The following is a 17,418-nucleotide window of genomic DNA, read 5'->3' on the forward strand; positions in this document are numbered from 1 at the left end:
TGGGTTACATATGGTCAAATGACAATGAGTATTACATCTTAGTAGAATGTGGGTTGATTTGGGGAAGGAGGTCTCCAGGGGTCATTTTCATTGATCAACAAGTAACATACTCTTTTCTAAAGTTGACTTTGAGTCTTAATAATAGCAATACATTATATTTGTATAGGATACTAATGATTACAAAGTGCTTTCACATTTATTATCTCATTCAGACTTGCAAAGACCTTTTAAGGTGAAATTAGCACCAATTTACCAATAATAAAGTCGACATTAATGCTGATCAACAACTTGTTTTCTATTAAAAGCCAGAAGTGGAATTTGAGCTGAACTATCTGACTTTCAGTTCAACAATCTGTCCTTGAAACATAGCTGCATCTAGTTTAAATAACAAATTCCTTGAGAGCAATGAACTCTTGCCTCTTCTTACATAAAACCTTCCTGAAGTAATCATCAATCCTGCCTGATTTATGGATGGGAATTTTGTGCATTTTAAATAAACATTTAATTTCAAATGGTGGGAATGGAGAGAAGAAACCTTGTAAAATAATATAGTGGCTTTTAAAGAACAAAATGCCATCAAACCCTTGGTCTGAACCACTAGGATTCATGTTTGATTTCTTGTCCTTTTGAACAAAGAAGAGGTGATGGTGACACAAAGCACTGTGTCTTATTCAAGAGTGTACTCACATCCCAACATTCTTGACATCCCTTGAGCCTGGATTAGTTTAATAATTTGCTTACACATCATTGACCACTCCCTTCAATACCTTCTTGGAAGACTCAAGCCTCTCTCAGTGTCTTCTCAATCTTGGAGCACAACTTCTATGCTGGAGTTTGTGGCTCATGTTGTAGAGGTAGAAAAATTAGCCCATCTTTAAGTGGCTACCAATCTAATTGGGAAAGAAAGATTAACATATTGTTAGAAATAAACAGACATACCAGTTTTCAGTATCGGCTAGACACAAAAAGTTGATGTATCTTATTTGTTTCACAGACTTTTTTAAAAAACCTCAAAAGTCACATTTTATACTCACATTTTCCTAGATCAGGACACAGATTTGTGATAAATGGACTTGAAAAACAGCTAGCAAATGATAAAGACAGGGTTTAAATTCTAATATAATTCCAAAATTTTGATCTCTCCACTAATCCAAAATGAAAGGTAAAAACATGTAACTATATATTCTATTGTTTTGCAAAAAATAGGTACCAAGGTAATTCAAAGGGGGAAGAATGGTTTTAAGCACTAAATAGTACTGAAACAATTGGACATCATATACAAAAAAAATGAGCCTCAGTCCTTAATTCACATCTTAGACAGGGAACAACTAAATGGATGATTAACTTAAATATGTAAGAGTGGCGCTCCCAAGATGGCCAAATAGGAACAGCTCCAGGCTCCAGCTCCCAGCGTGAGTGACACAGAAGATGGGTGATTTCTGCATTTTCAACTGAGGTACCAGGTTCATCTCACTCGGGAGTGCTGGACAATCAGTGCTGGTAAGCTGGTACAGACGAACCAGCGAGAGCTGAAGCAGGGCGAGGCATTGCCTCACTTGGGGAGTGCAAGGGGGAAGTGAATCCCTTTTCCTAGCCAAGGGAAACTGAGACACACAACACCTGGAAAATCAGGTAACTCTCACTCTAATACTGCACTTTACCAAGGGTCTTTGCAAACGGCACACCAGGAGATTATATCCCACACCTGGCCCGGAGGGTCCCATGCCCACGGAACCTCCCTCATTGCTAGCACAGCAGTCTGAGATCTAACTGCAAGGTGGCAGTGAGGCTGAGGGAGGGGTGCCCGCCAATGCTGAGGCTTAAGTGGGTAAACAAGGCCACCAGGAAGCTCAAATTGGGTGGAGCCTACCACAGCTCAAGGAGGCCAGCTTGCCTCTGTAGACTCCACCTCTGGGGACAGGGCATAGCTAAACAAAAAGCAACAGAAACCTCGGCAGAGGAAAATGCCCCATCTGACAGCTTTGAAGAGAGCAGTGGATCTCCCAGCACAGAGGCTGAGATCTCAGAATGGACAGACTGCCTGCTCAAGTGGGTCCCTGACCCCTGAGTAGCCTAACTGGGGGACATCCCCACTGGGTGCAGACTGACACCTCACACCTCACACGGCAGGGTACACACCTGAGATGAAGCTTCCAGAGCAAGAATCAGACAGCAACATTCGTTGTGCAGCAATATTCTATCTTCTGCAGCCTCCGCTGCTGATACCCAGGCAAATAGGGTCTAGAGTGGACCTCAAGAAAACTCTAACAGACCTGCAGCTGAGGGTCCTGACTGTTAGAAGGAAAACTAACAAACAGAAAGGACACCCACACCAAAATGCCATAAGTACATCACCATCATCATCAAAGACCAAAGGCAGATAAAATCAGAAAGACAGGGAAAAAGCGGTGCAGAAAAGCTAGAAATTCAAAAAATCAGAGCACATCTCACCCTCCAAAGGAATGCAGCTCATTGCCAGCAATGGAACAAAGCTGGAAGGAGAATGACTTTGACGAGATGAGAGAAGAAGGCTTCAGTTGATCAAACTTCTCAGAGCTAAAGGAGGAACTATGTAACCAGTGCAAAGAAACTAAAAACCTTGAAAAAAGAATGGACGAATGGATAACTAGAATAATCAATGCAGAGAAGACCTTAAAAGAACTGATAGAGATGAAAACCATGCCACGAGAAATACATGACAAATGCACAAGCTTTAGTAACCGACTCCATCAACTCGAAGAAAGAGTATCAGTGATTGAAGATCAAATGAATGAAATGAAGCGAGAAGAGAAGTGTGGAGAAAAAAAGAGTAAAAAGAAATGAACAAAGCCTCCAAGAAGTATGGGATTATGTGAAAAGACCAAATCTATGTCTGATTGCTGTGCCTGAAAGTGATGGGGTAAATGGAACCAAGCTGGAAAACACTCTTCAGGATATCATCCAGGAGAACTTCCCCAACCTAGTAAGGTAGGCCAACATCCAAATTGAGGAAATACAGAGAATGCCACAAAGATACTCCTCGAGAAGAGCAATTCCAAGACACATAATTGTCAGATTCACCAAAGTTGAAATGAAGGAAAAAATGTTGAGGGCAGCCAGAGAGAAAGGTCGGGTTACACACAAAGGCAAGCCCATCAGACTAACAGCAGATCTCTCTGCAGAAACTCTACAAGCCAGATGAGAGTGGGGGCCAATATTCAACATTCTTAAAGTAAAGAATTTTCAACCCAGAATTTCATATCCAGCCAAACTAACTTTCATAAGTGAAGGAGAAATAAAATCCTTTACAGACCAGCAAATGCTTAGAGATTTTCTCACCACCAGCCCTGCCCTACAAGAGATCCTGAAGGAAGCACTAAACATGGAAAGGAACAACAGGTACCAGCCATTGCAAAAACATGTCAAAACGTAAAGTCCATCGATACTAGGAAGACACTGCATCAACTAGCGAGCAAAATAACCAGCTAATATCATAATGACAGGATCAAGTCCACACATAACAATATTAACCTTAAATGTAAATGGACTAAATGGTCCAATTAAAAGACACAGACTGGCAAATTGTATAAAGAGTCAAGACCCATCAGTTTGCTGTATTCAGGAGACCCCTCTCACATGCAGAGACACACATAGGCTCAAAATAAAGGGAGGAAGATCTACCAAGCAAATGGAAAACAAGAAAAGCAGGGGTTACAATCCTAGTCTCTGATAAAACAGACTTTAAACCATCAAAGATCAAAGGAGACAAGGCCATTACATAATGGTAAAGGGATCAATTCATCAGGAAGAGCTAACTATCCTAAACATATATGCACCCAATACAGGAGCACCCAGATTCATAAAGCAAGTCCTTAGAGACTTACAGACTTAAGACTCCCATACAATAATAATGGGAGACTTTAACACCCCACTGTCAACATGAGACAGATCAATGAGACAGAAAGTCAACAAGGATATCCAGGAATTGAACTCAACTCTACATCAAGCGGATCTAATAGACATCTACACAACTCTCCACCACAAATCAACAGAATATACATTCTTCTCAGCACCACATCGCACTTATTCCAAAATTGACCACATAGTTGGAAGTAAAGCACTCCTCAGCAAAAGAAAAAGAACAGAAATTATAACAAACTGTCTCTCAGACCACAGTGCAATCAAACTAGAACTCAGGACTAAGAAACTCAACAAAAACCACTCAACTACATGGAAACTGAACAACCTGCTCCTGAATGACTACTGGGTACATAACGAAATGAAGCCAGGAATAAAGATGTTCTTTGAAACCAATGAGAATAAAGATACACCATACCAGAATCTCTGGGACACATTTAAAGCAGTGTGTAGAGGGACATTTATAGCACTAAATGCCCACAAGAGAAAGCAGGAAAGATCTAAAATTGACACCCTAACATCACAATTAAAAGAACTAGAAAAGCAAGAGCAAACATATTCAAAAGCTAGCAGAGGGCAAGAAATAACTAAGATCAGAGCAGAACTGAAGGAGATAGAGACACAAAAAACCCTCCAAAAAATTAGTGAATCCAGGAGCTGGTTTTTTGAAAAGGTCAACAAAATTGATAGACCGCTAGCAAGACTAATGAAAAGAGAGAAGAATCAAATAGATGCAATAAGAAATGATAAAGGGGATATCACCACCGACCCCACAGAAATACAAACTACCATAAGAGAATACTATAAACACCTCTACGCAAATAAACTAGAAAACCTAGAAGAAATGGATAATTTCCTGGACACTTACACCTTCCCAAGACTAAACCAGGAAGAAGTTGAATCCCTGAATAGACCAATAGTAGGCTGTGAAATTGAGGCAATAATTAATAGCCTACCAACCAAAAAAAGTCCAGGACCAGACGGATTCACAGCCGAATTCTACTGGAGGTAAAAAGAGGAGTTGGTATCATTCCTTCTGAAACTATTCCAATCAATAGAAAAAGAGGGAATCTTCCCTAACTCATTTTACGAGGCCAACATCATCCTGATACCAAAGCCTGACAGAGATAAAACAACAAAAAAAGAGAATTTTAGACCAATATCCCTGATGAACATCAATGTAAAAATCCTCAATAAAATACTGGCAAACCGAATCCAGCAGCACATCCAAAAGCTTATCCACCATGATCAAGTGGGCTTCATCCCTGGGATGCAGGGCTGGTTCAACATACGCAAACCAATAAATGTAATCCAGCATATAAACAGAACCGAAGACAAAAACCACATGATTATCTCAATAGATGCAGAAAAGGCCTTCAACAAAATTCAACAGCCCTTCATGCTAAAAACTCTCAATAAATTTGTTATTGATGGAATATATCTCAAAATAATAAGAGTCATTTATGACAAACCCACAGCTAATATCATACTGAATGGCCAAAAACTGGAAGCATGCCCTTTGAAAACTGGCACAAGACAAGGATGCTCTCTCACAGCACTCCTATTCAATGTAGTGTTGGAAGTTCTGGCTAGGGCAAGCAGGCAAGAGAAAGAAATAAAGCGTATTCAGTTAGGAAAAGAAGAAGTCAAATTGTCCCTGTTTGCAGATGACATGATTGTATATTTAGAAAACCCCATCATCTCAGTCCAAAATCTCCTTAAGCTGATAAGCAACTTCAGCAGTCTCAGGATACAAAATGAATGTGCAAAAATCACAAGCATTCTTATACACCAGTAACAGACTAACAGAGAGCCAAATCATGAATGAACTCACATTCATAATAGCTTCAAAGAGAATAAAATACCTAGGAATCCAACTTACAAGGGATGTAAAGGACCTCTTCAAGGAGAACTACAAACCACTGCTCAGTGAAATAAAAGAGGACACAAACAAATGGAAGAACATACCATGCTCATGGATAGGAAGAATCAATATTGTGAAAATGGCCAAACTGCCCAAGGTAATTTATAGATTCAATGCCATCCCCATTAAGCTACCAACGACTTTCTTCACAGAATTGGAAAAAACTGCTTTAAAGTTCATATGGAACCAAAAAAGACCCCACATTGCCAAGACAATCCTAAGCCAAAAGAACAAAGCTGGAGGCATCACACTACCTGACTTCAAACTATACTATAAGGCTATAGTAACCAAAACAGCATGGTACTAGTACCAAAACAGAGATATAGACTAATGGAACAGAACAGAGCCCTCAGAAATAATGCCACACATCTACAGCCATCTGATCTTTGACAGACCTGACAAAAACAAGAAATGGAGAAAGGATTCCCTATTTAATAAATGGTGCTGGGAAAGCTTGCTAGCCATAAGTAGAAAGCTGAAACTGGATCCTTTCCTTACTCCTTATATGAAAATTAATTCAAGATGGATTAGAGACTTAACTGTTAGACCTAAAACCATAAAAACCCTACAAGAAAACCTAGGTAATACCATTCAGGACATAGGCATGGGCAAGGACTTCATGTCTAAAACACCAAAAGCAATGGCAACCATAGCCAAAATTGACAAATGGGATCTAATTAAACTAAAGAGCTTCTGCACAGCAAAAGAAACTACCATCAGAGTGAACAGGCAACCTACAGAATGGGAGAAAATTTTTGCAATCTACTCATCTGACAAAGGGCTAATATCCAGAACCTATAAAGAACTCAATCAAATTTACAAGAAAAAAACAACCCCATCAAAAAGTGGGCAAAGGATATGAACAGACATGTCTCAAAAGAAGACATTCATACAGCCAAGGGACACATGAAAAAATGCTCGTCATCACTGGCCATCAGAGAAATGCAAATCCAAACCACAATGAGATATCATCTCATACCAGTTAGAATGGGAATCATTAAAAAATTAGGAAACAATAGGTGCTGGAGAGGATGTGGAGAAACAGGACGACTTTTACACTGTTGGTGGGACTGTAAACTAGTTCAACCATTGTGTAAAACAGTGTGGTGATTTCTCCAGGATCTAGAACTAGAAATACCATCTGACGCAGCCATCCCATTACTGGGTATATACGCAAAGGATTATAAGTCATGCTGCTATAAAGACACATGCACACGTATGTTTATTGCAGCACTATTCACAATAGCAAAGACTTGGAATCAACCCAAATGTCCCTCAGTGACAGACTGGATTAAGAAAATGTGGCATATATACACCATGGAATACTATGCAGCCATAAAAAAGGATGAGTTTGTGTCCTTTGTAGGGACATGGATTCAGCTGGAAACCATCATTCTCAGCAAACTATCGCAAGAACAGAAAACCCTATACCTCATGTTTTCACTCATAAGTGGGAACTGAACAATGAGATCACCTGGACACAGGAAGGGGAACATCACACACCGGGTCCTATTGTGGGGAGGGGGTAGGGGGGAGGGATAGCATTAGGAGATATACCTAATGTAAACGACGAGTTAATGGGTGCAGCACACCAACATGGCACATGTATACATATGTAACAAACCTGCACGTTGTGCACATGTACCCTAGAACTTAAAGTATAATAATAAATATATATATATATATGAGCTGAAATTACAGTAGTTCTAAAAGAAAACATGGGGGAAACTTTCATGACTACTGATTACACAAAGGTTTCTTAAGCAGGATATGAACATAACCTAGAAAAGAAAAAAAAATAAATTGTGCTTCTTCAAAAGTAAAAATTTCTGCTTCCCAAAATACACTGTTAATAGATTGAAAAGACAAGCTCTAGACTAGGAGAAAAAAATAGGCAAAACACCTATTAAATAAAGGCATTTTTAGAATATATACATACTTTTAGGAATTAATATGAAGATAACTCAAGTCTTAAAATAAGCAATAGATTTGAATAGACACTCCACCAAAGAATATGAATGGCATGAAAAGATGCTCAACATCATTAGTCATTAGGAAAATGCAAATTAAAACCACAATGACATGTCACTACATACCTACTTGATATCTAAAGTTTGAAAAATATTGAGAATACCAAGTTTGGTGAATATGTGATGCAACTAAAACACTCATACATTGCTTGTGGTAATGCAAAAATGCTACAGACATTTTGGAAAAATGACTGGCATTTCCATATCCTGTTAAACAGATACCTACTTTGTAACCCAGCACTCCAACTCAGAATTATTTCCAAAGAACAATTTCTCCATATAATGATCTCAATGTAAATACATAAACTTTATTCATAGGAGCCAAAAACTGGAGCAAAGCTGAATAGCCATCAGTTTTGTAAATATATAAACAAATTTTGGCATTTTTGTATAATGAAATGCTACTTAACCATTAAAATAAACTATACATACAACAATATGGAAACATCCAAAAGGCATAATGCCAGAAAACACATATTGTACAGTTCCATTTAAATGACATCTGAAGAAGGCAAAAACTATGGAGACAGAAAATAGGCTAGAGGTCAGGTGTTGGGGTGGGAGAGTACAGGGTTAACTACAAAGAGTCATAAGGAAACTTTGTGATGATGGAAATGTTCTATAACTTGATGGTAGTGTTGGTTAAAGGACAGTGTAAATTTGTCAAAGTTCACCAAATGATACAACCAAAAGTAGAATTTTACTATATATAAATTACACCCAAACATCTGATTTTAAAAAGAGGATACAATGTGTCAGTAAATGCTAAAAGACTTCAGAGAATATAAAGAAATATAGGAAATGAAATAATGCATAGACCCTTGTGTGCAAAAAGGGATAAAAGACATTCAGATGTGGCTCTATAAGAAGGAGGTGACCATTCATTTCCTGGAGTAGACTAGTGTGGAACATCATACTTTGTGGCTGGAAGGAGAAATTGATGTGGCAAGCACAGGAAAGTGAACAGACCATGGCTACTGCAATTGATGATATGTTAGAAAGTCATTAATTCAAAGTTGGTTAGGAAGTCACAAATTCAAGGTTTGTTAGGGAGAGTAAGGCTAGATTGTCTGGTCATGAATATGGTCATTATGTGGCTATGGATGTCAGATCTTACAGAGTGGCCAATTTAAACTAACAATTGGCTTTCATTGTACAAAGCTGAGGCCATAATGATCACTTTTGTAGTTAATTCATGGCTTACTCATATCAGTCTCCAAGCTAGATTCAGGCATTAAAGTTCACATAGAGGAATGTGCAGTAGGCAACTTGAACTCAACAAGCAGTGACCACATGATAAGCATTACAAAAAGCACTTAGCACATCTTAATTTATTCACACAATCATAGCACAAGGTTGATATTATGTGCACTTAGGAAGAAACTGAAGCTCATGTAGCTAGTACTGCTGGCTATTTCATGCCTCGTGTTCTTCAGGGCAATTGTATGAATTTCTTCTTCTATTAAATTACTTATTCATTCAGCAAACTATTTTAAATTATCAACTATCTACTGCATCCAGTTAATAGTACAGGCCCATTTTAAACTCAAATCTTTGACCAAAACCCACAACTTCAAAATGATCTGTGCTAGTAAAGTAGAAAATAAGAGTCAAGAGGTCAAGAAAAAGTCTACATCATTTTGATTTTAATCCTGTATATATTTTATGTCCTTAAAAATATACTTAATGCATCAATCAAATGAAAACATAGAATTAGATAATCTCCAAGATTCTTTCATGCTATGTTGTTCTATGATTTCAACTTTACTCAGAATAGAAAAAAATTGATGAAAATTATTCTAGATTTAACAGAGGTTGGCTATTGTTGATGCTGGGTATGCTATATAGATTCTTCCTCTGGACTGTGATCTATTTTTCTCTCTCTGCCAGAAATATAAGCTACTGTTAAGCAAAAGCTGAGTCCCTCCTAGGTATTTAGGTTGGTGCAAAATTAATTGCATTTTTTCCATTAAAAGTGGCAAAATACCTTTTGCGATTACTTTTGCACCAACCTAATAATACCTTTCGCTGAAGAGAGCCACCTCCCTGGATTGTATATTCCCACCCTCACATCTTTGTTCACAGAGTGGCTGGTTGATGCTGAAATATAAGTGGGCCTCATACTTCCACTTAAACTATCTCTGAACGTCATTCCAGTTTCAGAGCGTCCCACGGATTTCTGAGGCTTCCTTTTAACTTGCATTGCAATTCACCTTCTCTTTCTGCTTAATCCCACTTCTCTCACATGAATTCAGGTGGAATCCCCTGGTTCACTCCACTACAAAGTCCTTGCATCCAGATCTCCATCCAAAGTCTATGTTCCAAAAACCTGGGCAAGGATCTATGGCATAGATCAGATAATAATTAATTATACGTAAGTACCATTTAAAACACAGTACATTTTAATCATTATATAGGAAAAGTAGAACTGATCTGAATTTTTCATCTTTTTCCATATAGATCTTTATTTAAAACATTATGTAAGATAGTATATTTTCAAGCTAATATTGAGAACAATTGGTCAAAAATAACTAAACATCAAAATATCCATTTATATACCACTCTATAGTTTACTTATGTGCAAAGCATTTTACAACTATAGTAAGAGATATCATGAATTGCATAATATAGCCTCCTGAGAACTTTCAAAAATAAAATAATCAGAGAGGGAGGCAGAGAAAGATGGCCAAATAGAAGCCTCCAATGATTGCCACCCCCACCCCCACAGGAACATCAAATCCAACAACTATCCACACAAAAAAAGCATCCTCATAAGAACAGAAACCCAGATGAGCAATCACGATATCTGGTTTTAACACCGTATTAAGAGGCACTGCAGAGGGTAGGAAAGACAGCCTTGAATTGCCTACATCACCCTCCCCTCCACCCCACAGCAGATATGTGGCATGGAGTGAGAATCTGTGAACTTCAGGGAGGAAGAGCACAGGGATTGTGAGACATTGCCTCGGAGCTCAGCTATCCTGTAACAGTGGAAAGCAACACAGTGAAAAACTCAGCTGGTGGCCGACAGAACATTTAGACCAGTCCTAGTAGGAAGCAAATCATCCATGCCAGTAAGTGGAACCTGAGTTCGGGCAAGCCCTGCCATCATGGGCTAAAGGGCTCTGGGGTCCTAAATAAACTTGAAAAGGCAGTCTAGGCCACACAGATTACAATTCCTGGACAAGTCCTGGTGCTGTGCTGGTCTCAGAGGCAGTGCACTTGGGGTGCATTCAACCTAGCGAGGCACCAGCTAGGGCAGCCAAGAGAGTGTTTGCATCACTCCTCCCCCAGGCCCAGGCAGTACAACTCGCAGCTCTGGGAGAGACTCCATCCCTCTGCTTGAAGAGAAGAGAAGGGGGAATAAAGAGGACTTTGTCTTGCAGCTTGGATGTCAGCTCACTGACAGTAGAATAGAGTACCGGACAGAGTCCTAAGGCCCACATTCCGGGCCCTAGCTCCCAGAGAGCATTTCTAGACACACCGTGGGCCAGAAGTGAATCTGCTTCCCTGAAGGAAAAGACCCAGTCCTGGCAAGATTCATCATCTGCTCATTAAAGAGCCATGGGGCCCTGAATAATCAGCAGTGGTAGCCAGGTAGTACTTGCCTTGGGCCCTGGCTTAGAGACTCAAAGAGACTCAGAGCCTTGCTGGCTTCAGGTGGGACCCAGCACATTCCCAGCTGGGGTGGTTATGGGGAGACGCTCCTGCTTGAGGAGACGAAAGGGAAGAGTAAAGGAGACTTTTGCAGCTTGTGTACCAGCTTGGCCACAGTGGCGTACAGCACAAAGCAGACTCCTTTGGTTTCCCAGTTTCAGGCCTTGGCTCCTGGATGGCATTTCTAGACCTGCTCTGGGCCAGAGGGAAGCCCACTGTCCTGAAGGAAGAAATCCGGGCCTAAAGACATTTACCACAAGCTGACGAAAGAGCCCTCTGGCCTTAAGTGAATATCGGAGTAGCCAGGCAGTGCTCACTGTGGGCCTGGGGCAGTGGTGGCCATGGAACAAGACTCTTCAATTGAGGAAAGGGGAAGGAAGAGTAGGAGGGACTTTGTCTTGTGGGTTGGGCGCCAGCTCAGCTGCATTTGAATAATTCCTAAGGTTTCCAACTCCAGGCCTTGGCTCCTTGACAGGATCTCTGGACCTTTCCAGGGCTGAGAGGAACTCACTGCCCTGAAGGGAAGGACCCAAGCCTGTCTGGATTCACCACCTGCTAACTGGAGAGCCGTTGGGCCTTGAGTGAAGATAGATAGGCAGTGGTCACTGCAGGCTGTGGGCAAGACTCAGTGCTGTGCTGGCTTTGGGTCTGACCCAGCACAGTCCCAGTGGTGGTGGCCACAGGAGAGCTTATGTCACCCTTTTCCCAGATCCAGGTAGCTCAGTGCAGAGAGAAGAATCCATTTGTTTGGAGGAACGTAATGAGACAGAATAAGCGTCTCTGTCTAACAAGGAATTGATAACCAGAATATATAAGGAGCTCAAACAACTAAGTTTGAAAAAAATCTGTTAATTGGATTTAGCAATGAGCAAAAGATCTAAAATAGACATTTCTCAAAAATGGCAAACAGGTATATGAAAAGGTGTTCAACATCACTGATCATCAGAGAAATGCAAATGTAAACTACAATGAGATATCATCTCACCACAGTTTTAAAATGGCTTTCATCCGAAAGACAGGCAATAATGAATGCTGGTGAGCATGTGGTGAAAAGGGAAACCTCATACACTGTTGGTGGGGATGTCAATTAGTACAAGCACTATGGAGAACCGTATAAACAATATGGAGGTTCCTCGAAAAACTAAAAAGAAAGAAAATCAGTATATTGAAGAGATAGCTGCACTCTCATGTTTATTGCAACACTATTCACAATAGCCACTATTGAAAGCAACCCAAGAGTCCATCAACAGATGAATAAAGAAAATGTGATACATATATACAGTGGAATACTATTCAACCATAAAAAGTATGAGATCCTGTCGTTTGCAACAACCTGCATGGTACTGGGTACAGTGTGATGACATTTGAAGCTCTAAAAAAACACTGTCAAATAGGATGCCTCTCCTACCTTCAAATATTCACCAAAAAAATCTATGTGTAGAAGGTAAGATAACTGTTGTTATACTGTTTAATTTTGCCTGGGATCCAAGGATAAGGATTTTATAATGAGCTAAATATTAACAACATGATAAAAAGAATCTCACTGTAAAATACACTGTTGAAAGGTAGGATCCCCAAAATACTTCCTAGCATAATATAGTATTTTCTAGTCCTCTACCAATAAAATTCCTATTTAGACTACAAAGGAATCAAAGCAGGTGAAAATCAAGCTCTAAAAATTATCTTATTCAATTTTTAAAAGCATATTGCAAAAATATTTGGAGCTAAGAATCATAAGAATGAAAACATAAATAAAATAGGAGTTATAAAAATGCTTTTATTTTGAGACCATCATTGTCATATCCATATTCAGTTAAAACAGCTTGAAGATTCCAATGCAATTAGAAGTGGAAGAAAGAATGTACAGGTCTGGGCTGAGTCAGGATGATATAGTTCATTATTAGCTTCAGTAATGGGTAATTCATTCATTCAATCAGCATCCATTTGTTGATCTCTTTCAAAGTGTCAGGTTTTTTACCAGAAGTTATTTCCATCATAATCTTATGGAATCTGGGCCATAAATTTTTTTCAAGCAGGATGCTATGGAAGCATACATTACTTTCAGAGCCTTAAATAGCATTATCTACTAAGAAAAGATAGAAAGAATTTGGCTAACAATATTTTAAAGTGACAAGAAATTACTATTGATGTTTAAACATTTCCATATTTGAGTGTTCTTATATTTAGCTCAATTCAACTAACAACTATTGGCATTTATTATATGCAAAGTATTATGAATAGGCTGTTAGAGGTTCAAATGTGATTAAGACAAAGGTTATTCAAAGTTTATTATTTTTGAGGAAAGAAAAAGATATAATTCTATTAAAATATAGAATGTGATGAAATCTTAAAACCTATATATGTAGACATGTCTGAAATGGTTTCAAATGCCAACACTAGACAGATAGAATAATTAATGATGCAAAAGAGAGGCAGAGAAAAATTTTGTTTTGTTGTTCTGTTTCATGTGTGTGTCTGTGTGTGTGTGTGTGTGTGTATGACTAAGTGCAAGTATAATAAATCAAGACTTAATATCTGAAAATGCCTCTTTTCCTTACAAAAACCAAGGAAGGTAATGAAGTCCACTCTTAGCAGAAATTCAAAAGCTACTCCTGAATTTTTGAGTATTTGCTGAGAGCTATAGCTAACAATTTTGCAGAAAATAAAGGATCAAATTTTTTCACATTGAACAGATTTGAACTTCAGATAAAATTGACTTCTATTGAGGGGAAATGTATATACAGAGTCTAAATTTTAGCTTTCTGTATAAAAAGGCTGAAAAATCTTGGCAACTCTATTATTTATGATATAAACAAGTAATAATTACAGTACAGAAAGGTATGGAATATGACAACAAACAAACTACAGTAACACACAAACAAGTGAAACCAAACCAAGGAGTCTGGAAAAAATAAGTATAAAGAAAACTCTGTGTGTGTGTGTGTGTGTGTGTGTGTGTGTGTGTGTGTGTGTGTGTGATGGTGTCTCGCTCTGTCTCCCAGGCTGGAGTATGATGGTGTGATCCCAGCTCACTCCAATCTCCACCTCCTGGGTTCAGACAATTCTCCTGCCTTAGCCTCCTGAGTAGCTGGAATTGCAAGTGCCCCCCACCACACATGGCTAATTTTTTTGTATTTTTGGTAGAAATGGGGTTTTACCATGTTGGCCAGGCTTGTCTTGAACTCCTGACCTCAGGTGATCCATCCGCCTTGGCCTCCCACAATGCTGGGATTACAGGCGTGAGTCACTGAACCTGGCCCCCTAAAGAAAGTAACTTTAGGAAAAATCAAGGAAAGTGTGGAAAAACAAAAAACAGAGAGAGAGAAGAATCAAGACTGAATGATAGGGGAAATATGTTTGCTTTTAGACCATCATTATCATATCCATATTCAGTTCAGATCAGCTGGAAGTTTCCAATGCAGCTAGAGGTAGAAGATATACAGGCCTGGGACCAGTCAGGAAGACACAGTTCATAACTCGTAGTGTGGTGGAAGATATTTAACACTACAGAATACCTATACAAATACTGGAAATGCTAAAAAGCCAGAGGACAGTGAAACAACCCGAGGATTAACAACAGAAGAGAGCTGGTAACACTCCTAGCACTGGAGAGATAAAAGAGGTGGAGGTGACAGTGACCATGAGCCAGCACCCTCTCAAAGCCAGACTCATGCAGCTGACTCAGCCGCTGTTGGAACTGCTGCCTGGATCCTAGGGGAAGCAGTTTCCTGGACGGTCCCTTCCTTCCTGTCTCCAACGTAACTCCAAGCTAACACTTCCCATTTGCTAGTTGAAACTATTCAGAAGGCAGAGCAATATAGTTTGCGGAGATCAGACTTCCATGACACAGAGCAGAGCAGGGAAAGAATGGGAAATGGATGTCAGAGCAGAGAAGCAGAGGAACACCACAGGACCAAAGACACTCACCAAAACACAGCAAGAGTCAGCAGTCCAATCACAAGTCTCTCTGGCCTTTGTGAGGAAACCGATCCAAAGGAGAAATGATCAGTACAAAACAGATAGTTCTTAGAATAAAGTGAGGAGCCAGAGTACAAAAATCTAGATATGTTAAAAAAAAAAAAAATCAGATACTTAAAGACTATTCCAGCCTACTTCAGGTAAGGGCAAGATAACCTGAAGTTAACCTAAGATAACTTCAGTTTATCAAGGAGAATTAGAAAGAGAACCAGGGAGTCCAATAAACAATCCCCGTGAGCAAGAGCATGGGAATACAGAATTTATATTTTGAAAAGACCATTCAAATAGCATTACCTTAAAAATAGGATATAGACAGCAAATCAGAAATGTTAGTCTGAAGATTCCTTCCAACAGGAGACAGGGCATGAAAGCAACAAGGTCTTTGTTAACCTCACTGTTAGAAAGCTAACTTTCCATAGACCACCATGTCAAGATTTCACTGAGGAAGATTCAGCAGCAGTGGGAGCAAGAAGATGGCTCTTCTTGCTGTGTGGTCTCAATACAGAGGGATAGAGAATACATTGAGTTAGGTGCCTATGAGTTGTAGCTTACTTTGGTTATCTGCTTATATATGTGTCTATAATTAATAGTACCATTTTGGGCCTCTGTTCTAGCTAGCTTAACATAAAATAATTAAAATATGAACTTTGGCACCCAATATCTAGTGTGATACTAGACATACGGTAATCATTAATAAATGTAAATTAATCACATAGTCTCAGGAAACTTTTTATGTAATTTGATTCCATCCTTGGATATCTAATCAAATGAGGATCCTTTATTTTATGTATTTGAGCTGCTGTAAAGTGGGACTACTATTGAGTTTCAGGGTAGATTAAATGACATAAAAAGAAAATGATTTAAAATAATGCCTTGTTGATAGTAAGTACTTGACTGTGTATATTAGGTTTTTTTAGATTTTATCTCACCTTTTTGGTATTTTACTAAAATTAAATATATATGTTCCAAATAGAGAACTACTTGATGTATTTGATCCCAACCTGGTGCCGAAACTAGAAAAGGCAAATGAGATAAACGGCACCCTTTTTAGCATCCTGCCAAAACAAGGCTCCATTCAAGCATCTGTATATTCATTCAGCGGCTGCTCCATTTACACTGATGATGCGTAAGTGTCTATGTTTCCCGAACCTCTGTCATGTACATTAAACTGCCCATAAGACATATCCCCATTTGGATGTATCAAACCCATCATTTCCAAATTGAAACTTAACCCCTGTGTTACCAGTTCAGGAAAGAACATCATCATAAACTAGTTCTCAAGTCAGTGAATTATTCTTGATTTCTTCAATAGTCACTTCTACTTCCAATTGTTAACCATATATTTAACTCTACGTGCTGTATAATTTTAAATAGCAAGCAATTCACCTTTATGTACCCCATTGCCAGTACTTTAATGCAGAATACCACTTGACTAGATTACTGACACACTTTCAAATTATCTCCTATTCTTTGTACTGTACTGGTTTCCCTATGCACTATTATATTTTCTTCACTTTAAAACCTGAGTGTGATATTTGCGGATCCATATTTGATTATGCCATTTTCATATGTAAAGCTCTTAAAATGCCCTTGCTTTTAGAATAAAGTTCATGCCTTCAGGATGAAACTTCCTTGGCATAGAATATAAATGGCTATATGCCCCCTGTTTTCATCTTTAGCCTCATCTCATGCAACTCCTTATCTTCTACTCCAATCTCCAGTGACACTGAACAAGAATACTCCAAGCTGGCGTTCTCTTTCTCTGGAACATTCTTTTTATTTGACCAATCCCTTGTAACTGTCTAACTCCTGAACACAACCTAAAAGGAGAAGAGAACATAGCTAGGGAAAACATCTGGAAATTTATGGAAGTAATCTAGGTATGTGGAAAGAATTTGTAGTCTAGAATGCTAGTGCCAGAGATGGAGCGTG

The 17,418-nt window shown here is 39.0% G+C and overlaps 1 long non-coding RNA gene across 1 annotated transcript in view; it reads right to left on the reverse strand.

Moving 5' to 3' along the window:
- Window positions 1–736: 736 nt before the first annotated feature.
- The window catches only part of LOC105468509 (uncharacterized), a 242,912-nt gene continuing 226,230 nt past the window's right edge, over window positions 737–17,418 (reverse strand). Inside the window, exon 11 of the long non-coding RNA XR_011606776.1 lies at window positions 737–890. This is a non-coding gene — a long non-coding RNA (uncharacterized lncRNA). The remainder of the gene's footprint in view (window positions 891–17,418) is intronic.

The sequence above is a fragment of the Macaca nemestrina genome, chromosome 8 (genome assembly GCF_043159975.1).
Source record: "Macaca nemestrina isolate mMacNem1 chromosome 8, mMacNem.hap1, whole genome shotgun sequence".
In the NCBI taxonomy this organism is placed as follows: Eukaryota; Metazoa; Chordata; class Mammalia; order Primates; family Cercopithecidae; genus Macaca; species Macaca nemestrina.